This window comes from Macaca nemestrina, chromosome 18 (genome assembly GCF_043159975.1).
Source record: "Macaca nemestrina isolate mMacNem1 chromosome 18, mMacNem.hap1, whole genome shotgun sequence".
NCBI lineage: Eukaryota > Metazoa > Chordata > Mammalia > Primates > Cercopithecidae > Macaca > Macaca nemestrina.
The window spans coordinates 30,012,478-30,027,029 of NC_092142.1; the positions used below are offsets into that span (position 1 = coordinate 30,012,478).

The 14,552-nt window shown below is 43.5% G+C and overlaps 1 pseudogene; it reads left to right on the top strand.

Moving 5' to 3' along the window:
* The first annotated feature begins 6,733 nt into the window (after positions 1–6,733).
* On the top strand, positions 6,734–8,264 carry LOC105483015 (complement component 1 Q subcomponent-binding protein, mitochondrial pseudogene; annotated as a pseudogene).
* The last annotated feature ends 6,288 nt before the right edge of the window (positions 8,265–14,552 follow it).

Genomic DNA, 14,552 nt, shown 5'->3' on the forward strand with positions numbered 1-14,552 from the left:
TAAACTGCTGTTGAAGATGCTTCATAGCAGTTCTTAAATTACCATGATGAGACATTAGCAATCGAGGCCCTCAAAGAGTTGCCCCAAATAAGTATAAGACAACAGAGCCTCTCACCAAAAAGATTCCCCCAGACTCATTCAAATACAGAAGGTGGTCGGGTGCAGTGGCTCATGCCTGCAATCCTAGAAAGTGGGAAAACTGAGCCCAAGAGTTCAAGACCAGCCTGGGCAAAGTAGTGAGACTCTGTCTCTACAGAATGTTCTAAAATTGCCCAGGGAAGGTGGTGCATGCTTGTAGTCCCAGCTACTCAGGAGGCTGAGGTGGGAGGATCCTTTAAGCCTGGGAGATGGAGGCTGCAGTGAGCTGTGATTGTGCCCCTGTGCTCCCACCTGGGTGACAGAACAGAAGTGCCAGCCTAATGTCAGTTCTTAAAGGACAGGGCTAACTCAGGTATTTCTACATCACCATGAAGAGCTCATGGGGGTGGTGGGAGGAAGTAGATACTGAAGTCATCTTTTCCAGAAGTTATTACCTGTTTGTTCCAGAAAAGATTAAAATGAGGCATCTCTCTCCTGGTGTTTTCTCCCCCAGACTCCTCCACAGCTTTTTTTTTAAGATTCCAGAGCAAAAACAATAGCAGAGTTGTCATGGTCACAAATAACTGATGGCCACAAACGCATGATTATCAACATAAGATCATTTATATTTTAAAGTGGGGTGTACCAAATTAGTAAAACATGCATACACAGGTCAACAGAGGTTGCCGTAGAGATGGTCAACTATACTGCACCCAGTTTTATTGTTTGTCATTGCTTGGAAGTACATTCACGGTAATTCTCATCTTCCCAGAATGCTAAAACATGCATGCACACACACAGGCTAGACAACAGTCAAGTGTCACGTTCCTATAACATTTAGGTGATGCTCTTATTTCATTTGTGCTCTTGGAACCATGAAAACTCAGAGCTGCAGGAACTCTCTGTTCAGAGTATTATTCAACTCATTACTTTTATAGCTGTAGAGAATGAGGTCAAGGCCAGAATGGAGGCTAGGAGGAGGGTTCTGACCAGAACCCAAGTGAGCCTCTTTTCCTGAGGGTAAGATGTTATGAAAAAGACCCCGGGCCACAGGGTGCAGTGGGTCATGCCTGTAATCCCAGCACTTTGGAAGTCCGAGGTGGGGGGATCACCTGAGGTCAGGAGTTCAAGACCAGCCCGGCCAATATGGTGAAACCCTGTCTCTACTAAAAATATAAAAATTAGCCGGGTGTGGTGGCGCATGCCTGTAATCCCAGCTACTCGGTAGGCTGAGGCAGGAGAATTGCTTGAACCCAGGAGGCAGAGGTCCAGTGAGCCAAGATCGCACCATTACACTCCAGCCTGAGACGCAAGAGCGAAACTCCGTCTCAAAAAAAAAAAAAAAAAAAAAAAAAAAAAAAAAAAAAAGAAAAAGAAAAGAAAAGAAAAAGACACCTGGGAAATGCAATCGTCAGACCAAGGAAGGATTCTGTGACATTTGAGAATGACGTCTATCACACATAAAGCACCATTTTTAGGACATTACAGAGCTCTGGGATGTGAATTGTTCTTTTATCTCTAATGTGTTCATCTAAATGCTTTAAGAGTGCAAGTATTACTTTTTGAAGCTATACTTGCAGTGAAATTATTAAGTGACAGCTGTAGTTTTTCAAATTGTGCTTCCAAAATACACATGTAACTCCTAATTTCTTGAGAATACTCATAAAATTCTAACTTAAAAAAAAAAACAACCAGACATACTTTGTGTCCCGAGCTGCGCATCCCGGCCATAGCAAATAATAATTAATGATTAAACGCCCGAGCTCTATTCCTTTCCACCTTCTACCTCCTCCCTAGATTTGTTGTTTCTCTTTTGTATCAATACCTCATAATAGATGGCGCTCTTCCTGCTTCTTCTTCACTTGTTTTTCCCCCGCGGCAGCGAAAATTGTTACTTTGTAGCACAGGAACCATCCCGTGCCCGGGAAAATTACCAACTGACAGCGCAGGTGCAACATGACCTTCGACCAGAGAAACCAATACCTACTTGGTCACGCCCTCTGCGATGAGATCATCTCCGCCTCTGGCCCAACCCCTTCCCCTCCAAGTGTATATAAGGCACTGCATTAGCGCCATTAAACGAGACTTGATCAGAGCACTGTCTTGTCTCCATTTCTCGTGTCTCTTGTCCCCCAAATTCCCACTCCCTCCTCCAGGGCCTGCTTCGACGATCCCGCGGGCCGGGATAACTTTGCACAAATCCTACAACAATAGACTGTTGGAGGAAACGTGGGGGCGGAGAGCAGAAGGAACGTTAGAAGAGTGAAAAATGAGAAACATCACAGCATTCCAATAAGAAATAAAAGATGTCTCTTCTTTCCTCAAAAAGCTCTCTGGAGCATGGTGCAGTGGCTCATCCCTGTAATCCCAGCACTTTGGGAGGCTGAGGCAGGAGGATCACTTGAGACCAGGAGTTTGAGAACAGCCTGGGCAACATAGCAAGACCCCCATCTCTACAAAAAATGCAAACATTAGCTGGGCGTGGTGGCTCATCCCTGTAATCCCAGCACTTTGGGAGGCTGAAGCAGGAGGATCACTTGAGACCAGGGAGGCTGAAGCAGGAGGATCACTTGAGACCAGGAGTTTGAGAACAGCCTGGGCAACATAGCAAGACCCCCATCTCTACAAAAAATGCAAACATTAGCTGGGCGTGGTGGCTCATCCCTGTAATCCCAGCACTTTGGGAGACTGAGGTAGGAGGATTTCGTGAGCCCAGGAGTTCGAGACTAGCCTGGGCAACAGAGGGAGGTCTCGTCTCTACAAAAATAAAAAATTAGCCAGGTTTGGTGGCACATGCCTGTAGTCCTAGGTACTCGGGAGACTGAGGTGGGAAAACCGCTTGAGCCCAGCAGGTCAAGGCTGCAGTGAGCTATGATCGTGCCTGGGTAACAGAGCAAGAGAGTCTCAAAAGAAAAAAAGAAAAAAGCTCTCTGGAGAACACAATAGCTGTGGATTCAGAGCACTCTTCTCGCATGCTCAGATCCCTTTGCTGCAATTAGGGCTTCAGATGTAGTCAATGCCAAGTAACACATGCACTGAATACATTTCTTTATTATCTATTTAATAAAGTAAATCCCATCAAGGTAGCCTACTTGCTGGGATCTGATGCTACTGAGCAGTTCCCTAGCCTATTATCTCCAAGTTTCTGTTGCAGCTTTCTGCTGAGTTTTAACATTAGAAGAGATATAGCTTTGGAATATGATTATTACAAACTCTTCATTTTTCAAATGCACAAAATAATCTTTTTTAGTTTCTTTTCTTGTCAATAAAGTGATTCACCTAAAAGCTGGCTATTTCCACAACAGCACAATCGTAGGCTTTTGGTGTTTCTATGTCCTATAAAAACGGGATGGCAGCCCTTGGCTTTGGCGGTTGTGGAAGATAGAAACAGAGTAATGGAAGAAGTACACTGTACCAGTCAATGCAGGTGATGTCCCTTCTTTTCTCCAGCAACAGAATAACAACCTTTAGTTTTTTGATTCTGGATGAAGACTGGCCAGGAATGGTGGCTCATGCCTGTAATCATAGCACTTTGGGAGGCCAAGGCGGGTGGATCACAAAGTCAGGAGTTTGAGACCATCTTGGCCAACATAGCAAGACCCTGTCTCTACTAAAAATACAAAAATTAGCCAGGCATGGTGGTGGGCGTCTGTAACCCCAGCTACTCGGGAGACTGAGGCAGGAGAATTGCTTGAACTCGAGGGGTGGAGGTTGCAGTGAGCTGAGATCGTGCCACTCTAGCCTGGGCGAAAGAACAAAACTCCATCTCAAAAAAAAAAAAAAAGAAAAGAAAAGACAACTACCGCAAATAGCTGAAATTTGGAAAAAATCATGGAGGAAGTCAGTTAGCTTTGTTAAACTGGTTGCTTTCAAACCTCGTGCCAGAACCACCAATAAAGTAGCAATCCCAGCAAATTTGCAATATCTGCTGCCTTGCCCATCCTGTGATAGAAAACCCTTCACAAACTAAAATGTCATTAATCCCACCATGGCAGGGTACAAAGAGGTAAAGCAAAGGAATGAGACAATCCAGAGCAGGGGTCCCCACCCCTGGTCTGCAGACCAGTACTTGTTGCCTGTTAGGAAGCAGGCAACATAGCAGGAGGTTAGCATTGGGTAAGCGAGCATTACCACCTGGGCTCTGCCTCCTGTCAGATCGGTAGTGGCATTAGATTTTCATAAGAGCACCAAATCTATTGTGAACTGTGCAGGTTCTTCTTATGAGAATCTAATGCCTGATGATCCGTCACTGTCTCCCATCACCCCTAGATAGGACGGTCTAGATGTAGGAAAACAAGTTCAGGGCTGTCACTGATTTTACTTTATGTTGAGTTGTATAATTATTTCATTACTTATTACAATGTATTAATAATAGTGAAAATAAAGCATACAATAAATGTAATATGCTTGGATCATCCTGAAACCATCCTCCCCAGTCCCCGTCCATGGAAAAATTATCTTTCATAAAAGTGGTCCCTGGTGCCAAAAAGTTTGGGGACTGCTGATCTAGAATAACTAACTGATTTCTAGAGTTTACCCTACCCACATAATTCGCTGCCTTGAATGATAGCAATACATTTCCTTTCTTCACTTTTAATTTATTTTTATTTTTTGAGACAGGGTCTTAGTCACCCAGAATGGAGTGTGGTGGCACCATCTTAGCTTATGGCAGCCTAGAACCTACTGGGCTCAAGCAATCCTCCTGGCTCAGCCTCCCAAGTAGCTGGGACCACAGATGCATGCCATCATGCCTAGCTAAATTTTTTTTATTTTGGTAGAGATGAACTCTCACTATGTTGCCCAGGCTGATCTCCTGGGCTCAAGCAATCCACCTGCCCCACCCAAAGTCCTGGGATTCCAGACATGAGCCACCAGGCCTGGCTCACATTTCCTTTTCTCTTTTTTAAAGCTTATGAATATGAATATAATCATATTCATTAGAACTGAAAAGTGAAATGTAGTTTTCTTTTCTGTAAACAGATAAAATTGCTTTTAGGCATATGTTAGAAGAAAGGGTGTGGCTCTGGAGAGAAGATCTAGCTAAAGGTACCCCTACTTCCTACAAGAACCTGGGCAATATGTCCAGCCTCCTGAGCAGCTGCTCTATCATCTGTGACATGAGAGTGATCAATACCACTTCCCAGAGCGTTATCACAGAGGACAAATGAGAATCTACCTGAAAGCCCTTTGTAATTTGGGAAGTCCCATATACATTATTGCTTTTATGAGATTAGAGCAGTGCACAGTTTTTAATAATTATTAAAGTATTTTGGTGACTTATGCTTGTAATCTCAGCCCTTTGGGAGACCAAGGTTGGAGGATGGCTTAAGCCCAAGAGTTCCAGACCAGCCTGGGCAACACGGTTAGACCCTGTCTCTACAAAAAATACAAAAATTAGCCAGGCATGGTGGTGGATGCCTGTAGTCCCAGCTACTCAGGTCACCTGATCCTGGGAGATTGAAGCTGCAGTGAACCATGCTCACGCCACTGCACTCCAATCTGGACCACAGAGTGAGACCCTGTTACCAAAAAAGAAGAGTCAAAGTCAAGGGAAGGGAAGGGAAGGGGAGGGGAGGGGAGGGGAGGGGAAGGAAAGGAAGGGAAAGGAAGGGGAAAAATGAGGTTAAAGCTGGAGAGAGGGGCAGGAAAGGCAGTAGTGTTACCAAAATAACACAAAATTTGCTGGCTTCAGAACAATTTCCTTTTGGAAAGAGAACAATCCTCTCTACCTCTGCCCCATTACCAGCTGGGCACAGAGAAGCCTACTGCCTGGGAAAGAGAGAAGCAGAAAATAACCTCAGCCAGATTAGTGCTATAGAAAACCAAGACCAAAATGTTGTCAGGTTCTAGGGTAAAAAGAAGCAAGATTTCAGAGCTGTTGAGAAGTTAGGATGTAGATTTTCTATGGCAATGGGAGAAAAACTGGATGGTCCCTTGAAACCCTGGTTTCAAACATTGTTCATTTTTAACAATACCAAAAAGCTATATTTACACTTAAGTTTTCTTCTATGGTGTTGTTACATATTGTTTTTACCATTTTATAGAGTAACTAACACAGGCAGTGATCAGATCAGTGGAGTGGCTGGTGAATGCATGTGGACCATGACCAGCCATGCATTGCATCCTATGGAAACTTTAATTGAAGATCCAGAAATAGTGAGGGGTTACACGCCATTTCTGTAAAGGTCACCCACGTGCTACTCATTTTCCTTGCTTTTCTATTCCCCCTTCTTGTTTTCATCTGCTTTCCTCTCTTTATAATTTCTGTATCTCTCTCCCCTATCACCTTATTACACTGAAAGAATGAGCAATTTTTAAAAGGTGCAACAACAAAAAGTTTTAAAACATATAAATACGCATGCTGGCATTCATTTTTGTCCAGTTAAGGAAACTTTTTTTTTTTTTTTTTTTGAGATGGAGTCTCGCTCTGCCGCCCAGGCTGGAGTGCAGTGGCCCGATCTCGGCTCACTGCAAGCTCCGCCTCCTGGGTTCACGCCATTCTCCCGCCTCAGTCTCCCAAGTAGCTGGGACTACAGGCGCCGGCCACCATGCTCGGCTAATTTTTTGTAGTTTTACTAGAGACGGGGTTTCACCGTGTTCGCCAGGATTATCTCGATCTCCTGCCCTATGATCCACCCGCCTCAGCTTCCCAAAGTGCTGGGATTACAGGCGTGAGCCACTGCGCCCGGCCCAGTTAAGGAAACTTTTTAAATGATGAGGTTTATGTTGGCACACACGCAAACAAACAACAACAACAACAACAAATCATAAGGATTTCACATGATGGATTATCTTTTTTTTTGGATTTAAAGAATTATACAAATCCAACAGTGTTAAAAGTAATAAATGTATGTATGTGGATTTTTTACAATCCGTGTTCCTGTCGCTCCTGGGATTAGAAACTTATCAAGGCAGCTTAGCCCTGGATCGCCGTTTGCCTCCGCACGCGTTTGCAGCCCTCTCCGCGACGACGCCTCTGGTGCGCTGCGTGGCAAGCATGCTGAGCTCAGCCGCGGCGGGCCTCTGCGCTGCGGCGCCCAACTCGCCTTTCCCGCAGTTCCTGCAGCGGCGCGTGGGCCACGGGCCTGGCACTCCTGGCTGCTCAGAGTGTGCGCAGGGTGTGCAGGGCGGTCCCATCTCCTGCGGTCTGGAGGCTGTGGCTGTAGCGTGGCCGCAGCATGTCTGCGCACAAAAGGAGAAAAAGCTTTTGTTGATTTCCTAAGTGATGAAATTAAGAAGGAAAGGAAAATCCAGAAGCATAAGACCCTCCCTAAGATGTTTGGAGGTTGGGAGCTGGAATTGAATGGGACAGAAGCTAAATTAGTGTGGAAAGTTGCCGGGGAAAAGATTACTGACACTTGCAACATTAACACAGCATTCCTCCAACATTTGATGGTGAAAAGGAACTCTCGCAAGGGCAGAAGGTTGAAGAACAGGAGCCTCAATTGACATCCACTCCCAATTTTGTGGTTGAAGTTATAGAGAATGATGGCAAGAAGGCCCTTGTGCTGGACTGTCACTATCCAGAGGCTGAGGTTGGACAAGAAGAGAAGGCTGAGAGTGACATTTTCTCTATCAGAGAAGTTAGCTTTCAGTCCACTGGCGAGTCTGAATGGAAGGACGTTAATAATACACTCAACACAGATTCCCTGGACTGAGCCTTATACGACCATCTAGTGGATTTCCTTGTGGACCAAGGGATGGGCAACACTTTTCAGATGAGTTGGTGGAGCTCAGCACAGCCCTGGAGCAACAGGAGTACATTACTTTTCTTGAAGACCTCAAAAGTTTTGTCAAGAACCAGGAAAGTAGACAAACACTGAAAGCTGTAGTATTATGGCAGGTGTTAGCCAGTGAACCAATCCTACTCTGAAGCCAGATACATGTACTTTGAAATGATTATCCTAACATCATGGGGAAAACATAGCAAATTTAAATAATTTCGTTTGCACTGTCATTTGTTATCATTTGTTTTTCTGTAAAAATCCATTATTTCTAGATTTTTGTATAACATAATAGAAAATAAAATTGGTTTATCTCCTCCCCAAAAAAAGTTAAGGCAAAAGTTAGAATAATTACTGAGCCAACTAAGCTTCTATCTCAAGAAATGAGAAAAAGAAGAGTAAAGTACATGTGTATAAGTTTGGAGAAAGCACTTCGGCTTGCGGCCAAGGTGCAGCAACAAGGACAAGCTTGAAACAATAGAGCCGGACAAAAATACATGCAATGACAGTTTTCAAAACAGTGAACATCAAAAAATGAAGGGCAGTGGATACAAATGAGGTGAGCCTGTTAGCAGTGGCAACTCCGTCCAGGTCTGTAGCAACCTCAATTCTTGCCTCCTCAGAATAAAGAATTTGACGGACAGGCATAAGGCAGAGAAAGAAACTGAGACAAGTTTGAGAGTAGGAGTGAAAGGAAATAAAGTACACTGGGAAGAAAGCCAGCTGGGCAACTTGAGAGATCAAATGCACCATTCACCCTTTCACTTGGGCTTTTATACATTGGCATGCTTCTGGGGGATTGCATCGCTTCTCCCCTGATTCTGCCATTTTCCGTTACTCTGCGTGCATACTCTGCCCATTTGCCCAACTCCTGAGATCTTATCGGGAAGCTGCTGATCACTGCCTTCACGTGTTTCTATCTATCAAGAGACTGCCTTTCCCGTGGGCCCACTGAGACCCATTAATTGTTACTTTATTTTTATTTTATTTTATTTGTTTTTGTTTTGAGACAGAGTCTTGCTCTGTCACTCAGGCTGGAGGGCAGTGGCACGATTTTGGCTCACTGCAACCTCCGTCTCCCAGGTTGAAGAGATTCTCCTGCCTCAGCCTCCTGAGTAGCTGAGATTATAGGTGTGCCCAACCAGACCCAGCTAATTTTTGTATATTTACAAAATATTGGGTTGTAATATTTTGGGATGGGGTTTCGCCATGTTGGCCAGGCTGGTCTCGAACTCCTGACCTGAGGTGATCTGCCTCTCTCGGCCTCCCAGAGTGCTGGGATTACAGGAGTGAGCCACCACACCTGGCCCAATTGTTACAATGTAACAATGGCCTGACCATCACTTGATGGTCACCTGGCATTCCTGGGGGTGGGGAGCCTCTCCCATGTCTGCCTGACTACCTATTGCTCATGTCTGCCTGACTACCTACTATAAGAAGTCCTAGGAATTTCCAGGTTCCATGCCTTAACCTATTTTCCAGACCACGGCTCAGGGAGGGGAACCCAGGCAGAGTCTGGCAGACTCCCCAAGTTGAGGAGACAGAGCTGAGAGTCCACAGAAACCAGCACAGCTAGAGTTCATAAGACAGAGAATCAGAGATGAGAGCGCTGCTGACAGAGAACCCTAGAGACTGGCAGAGGGTCCTCCCAGCGTCTTCAGCAGAGTATCAATCACTGCATGTGTATGAAGACACTACTTGAGGCTGGGGCAAGAGCCATCTGAAAGGATTGTAGGAAATGGTGCTGAGCACTCACTCACACAGGGTGGGTAACAGTGGCTGATCTCACCAGCTAAATTAGAAATGCTCATAATTCACAGGTCATTGGATACAGAACTCAACAAATCATGAAAACAAGACCTGAAAGGATCAAACTGTTTCTAAGAAAATAAAATGTGTCATACAACCAAAGCAATCTACAGGTTCAGTGTAATCCCTATCAAAATACCAGTGATGGCTGGGTGCAGTGGCTCAGGCCTGTAATCCCAGCACTTTGGGAGGCCGTGGAGGAATGATCTCTTGATCCAAGAGTTCAAGACCAGCCGGGGCAATATAGTAAGACGTTATGTCTATGAAAAAATAAAAAAAATAGTTAGGTGTGGTGGTTCACAACTGTGGTCCCAGCTACTTGAGAGGCACTTACAGGAAGATCACTTGAGCCAGGGAGATTGAGGCTGCAGTGAGCTGTGATCATAACACTGCACTCCAAACTGGGCAACAGATTTAGACTGTGTCTCAAAAAACAAAAAATACCAAGGAGGCCAGGTGGCTCATGCCTGTAATCCCAGCATTTTGGGAGGTTGAGGTGAGTGGATCACTTGAGGCCAGGAGTTTGAGACCAGCCTGGCTATCATGGTTAAACCCCATCTCTACTAAAAATACAAAAGTTATCTGGGTGTTGTGGTGCACATCTGTAGTCCCAGCTTGTCAGAGGCTGAGGCACAAGAATCACTTCTACCCAGGAGGCAGAGATTGCAATGAGGCGAGATAGTGCCACCACGCTCCAACCTGTGCAACAGAGTGAGACTCTGTCTTTAAAAAGAAAAAAATATGGCCGAGGGTGGTGGCTTATGCCTGTAATCCCAGCATTTTGGGAGACTGAGGCGGGTTGATCATGCGGTCAGGAGATGGAGATCATCCTGGTTAACACGGTGAAACCCTGTCTCTACTAAAAATACAAAAATAAATTAGCTGGGCGTGGTGGCACGTGCCTGTAATCCCAGCTACTTGAGAGGCTGAGGCAGGAGAATTGCTGGGACCCGTGAGGCGCAGGTTGCAGTGAGCTGAGATGGCGCCACTGAACTCTACCCTGGGCGACAGAGCGACACTCTGTCCTCAAAAAAAAAAAAAAAAAAAAAAAAAATTACATTATTTACAGAAATAGAAAAAACGATCCTAAAATTTATATGGAATCACAAAAGATCCAGAATATCCAGTCTGTCCCTGGATCTAAGGAACAAGGTAATAAAAAAGAGACTCCTAAAATCCAAGAAATCTTGAGCAAAAAGAGGAAAGCTGGAGGTATCACACTAAACCACTTCAAAATTTATCATAAATCTATAGTAACCCAAAAAGCATGGTACTGGCATAAAAACAGACACATAGGCAAATGCAACAGAATAGACAGCCAACAAATGCATCCATGTATTTACGGCCAACTGATTTTCTACATAGGTGCCAAAAACACACAACAGGGAAAGGACAGTTGCTTCAAAAAAAATGGTCTTGGGGAAACTGGATATTCACATAAAGAAGAATGAAATCAGACCTTTATCTCACATCAGACACAAAAGTCAACTCAAAATAGATTAAAGGATGAATGTCCTGAAACTATGAAACTACTAGAAGAAAACATAGGGAATAAGCTTCATGACACTGTTCTGGACACTGGATTTTTGGATAGGATCTCAAAGGCAGAAGCAATGAAAGCAAAAATAAAATGGGATGACATGAAACTAAAAAGCTTCTGCACAGCAATGGAAATAATTCACAGAATGAAGAGACAACCTACAGATTGGGAGAAAATATTTGCAATCCATGCATCTCTGAGGAGTTAATATTCCAAATATGTAGGGAACTCGACTCAATAGCAAATCCAATTCAAAAATGGTGGTTCTTGCCTGTAATCCCAACACTTTGGAAGGTAGAGGCAGGAGAATTGCTTGAACCCAGGAGTTCTAGACCAGTCTGGGCAACATGGTGAAATCCTGTCTCTACAAAACAATACAAAAAATTAGCTAGGCATAGTGGTTCATGCCTGTAGTCCCAGCTACTTGGGAGGCTGCTGTGGAAGGGCCACTTGAGCCCAGGGGGTCAAGACTTCAGTGAGCCATGATGTAATCATGTCACTGGCATTCCAGCCTGGGTGACAGAGTGAAACCTTATCTCAAAAGGTGGGGAGCAAAGAACCGAATAGACTTTGCTCAGAAGAAGACATATGAATGGCCAATATGTCTATGAGAAAAATGCTCAACATCACTAATCATCAGCGAAATACAAATCAAAACCGCAATGAGATATCACCTCACACCTGATGGAATGGCTACTATTGGAAAGGCAAAAGATAACAAGTGTTGGTGAAGATGTGTTGAAAAGGGAACCCTTGCAGGCTGTTGGTGGGAATGTAAACTAGAGTAGCCATTATGGAGGCTACATATGGAAGAACGTATATGGAGGTTCCTAAAAAAGTTAACAATAAAACCACCATATGATCCAGCAATCCCACTACTGGGTATGTATCTAAATGATATAAAATCAATATGTTGAAGCAATATCTGCACTCCCACGTTTATTACAGCACTATTCACAATAGCCAAGAAATAGAGAAACAAATGCATCCCAGAACAAAAGCTCCAGGTTACCTATAGGAATACAAAAATATCCACCAACCAATAAAGTAAAATGCACAATGTCTGAGATCCAATCCAAGGTTATCAGAAATGCCTTTGCAGGGAAAAAGGACCCATAATAAGGAGAATAATCAATCAATCAAAACTGACAAGGATGTTAGAATTAGCAATGAACGATATTAACACTGTCATTATAACTTTATGTGTGATATTGTGATAGAAGAAGTATATATTTGGTCTTTGTTCCTGGTTCCTGGCACAAAACTCTTGTAATTTCCTGAATGACAAGGTCAGAGGATCATCCTGTTATTCATAATATGCCTCTTTCAACCATCCCTGAGTTTACGCTAATGAGATGATGTTCAGTGGGCCGCTAGATATCTTCAGATGAGGGCTGTTTGCTAGCCCCACCCTGGGCCTCTGGAAAGGGGAGAGGGTTTGGAGATTGAGGTAATCATCAATTTCCAGCCAATGACTTAATCAATCATGCCTACATAATGAAAATCTATAAAAACCCCTGAATGAAGGGTTTGGAGGGCTTCTGGGCTGGTAAACACATCAGCGTGCTAGGAGGGTGCCCCTTCCGTATCTAGTCCTATACATCTCTTCCATTTAGCTATCCCTGAGTTGTATCCTTTATCATAAACCAGTAATGCTAAATAAAGTGTCTTCCAGAGTTTTGTGAACCATTCTAACAAATTATGAAACCCGAGGAAGGGGTTGTGGGAACCCCTGATTGATAGCCTATCAGTCAGAATTATGGGAGGTCTGGGGTTTTCAACTGGTGTCTCAAGTGGAGGCAGTTTTGTGTGACCAAGTCCTTAACTTGTGGGGTCTGACACCAATGCCAGATAGTTAGTGTCCAAATTGAATTGAACTGTTGGATGCCCAGTTGGTGTCTGGAGAGTTGGAGAACTGGTTGTTGATGTGGAAAAAACCCACGCATTTGATGTCAGAAGTGTTCTGATGAGAAACAGTTCAGAGTATGCCATATGTTAAAAAAGTTAGAGACTTTGAGGATATAAAAAATACATTGAATGGAATTAATAGCACATTAGACAGTGCAGAAGAAAATATTAGTCAACTTGAAGACATAGCAATAGAAACAATTGAAAACAAAGCACAAAGAGAAAAAAACTCCACAAAAATGAAAACGGCATCAATGAAACATGGGACTTCAAGCAGCCTAATTTGTGAATAATTTGTATCCATGAAGGAAAACAGAGGAGAGAGTCAGAAAAAAAAAAAAAAAGCACGTGTGAAGAAATACCCGCCAAAATTTTTCCATGTTTGATGAACACCAGAAACCTACAGAGCCAGAAGGCTCAAAGGACCCCAAGCACATGAAGAAAATTACACCAAGGCATACCATAATCAAATTGCTCAAAACCAGTGCTAAAGATAAAATTTTAAAAGCGGACGGTGGGAAAAATGGAACATGCTATGTACACAGAACAAAGAGAAGGATGACATCATATTTCTCGCCTGAAACAATGCAAACAAGAAGACTGGGAAGCAATATCTCCAAAGTATTAAAAAGAAATAAAAAACTGTCAACCTACAATTCTATACCCATGACAATATCTTTCAAAAAATAAGGTGAGTCTGGCCATGGTGGCTCACACCTATAATCCTAGTGCTTTGGGAGGCTGAGGTGAAAGGATTGTTTGAATCCAGGAGTTCAAGGCTGTAGTGAGCTATGATTGTGCCATTGAACTCCAGTCTGGGTGACAGAGAGAGACTCTATCTCTTAAAAACAAACAAATAAAAAAGATGAAAGAAAGACATTTTCAGACATACAAAAACAGAAAGAATCACCAGTAGATCTGTACTACAAGATATGTTCAAGGACGTCTTTCAGACAGAAAGAAAATGATACCAGATAGAATCAGGAATGAAAAGCGCTGGAAATGATAACTGCATGAGTAAATACATATTATTATTTTTCTTATTATTTAAGTCTCTTTAAAAGCTAGTTGACTGCTCAGGCCAGGTGAAGCGGTTCACGCCTATAATTTCAGCACTTTGGGAGGCTGAGGCAGTCAGATCACTTGAGCCCAGAAGGTTGAGACCAGCCCGGGCAACATGGCAAAACCCCATCTCCCCCTAAAACACAAAAATTAGCCAAGCATGGTGCCATGCATCTGTAGTCCCAGCTACTCAGTAGGCTGAGGTGGGGGCATCACCTGAGCATAGAGAGGTCAAGGCTCAGTGAGCCACAATCACACCACAACACTCCAGCCTGAGTGACAGACTGAGACCCTCTCTCAGAAAAAAAAAAAAAAAAAAAGATAGCTATTTGAATAAAAACCGCAATGTATTTTCAAGTTTGTAACACATGAAAAAGTAAAATGCATGATCCAATAGCATAAAGGCTGAGCAAGGATCAATGGAAACACAC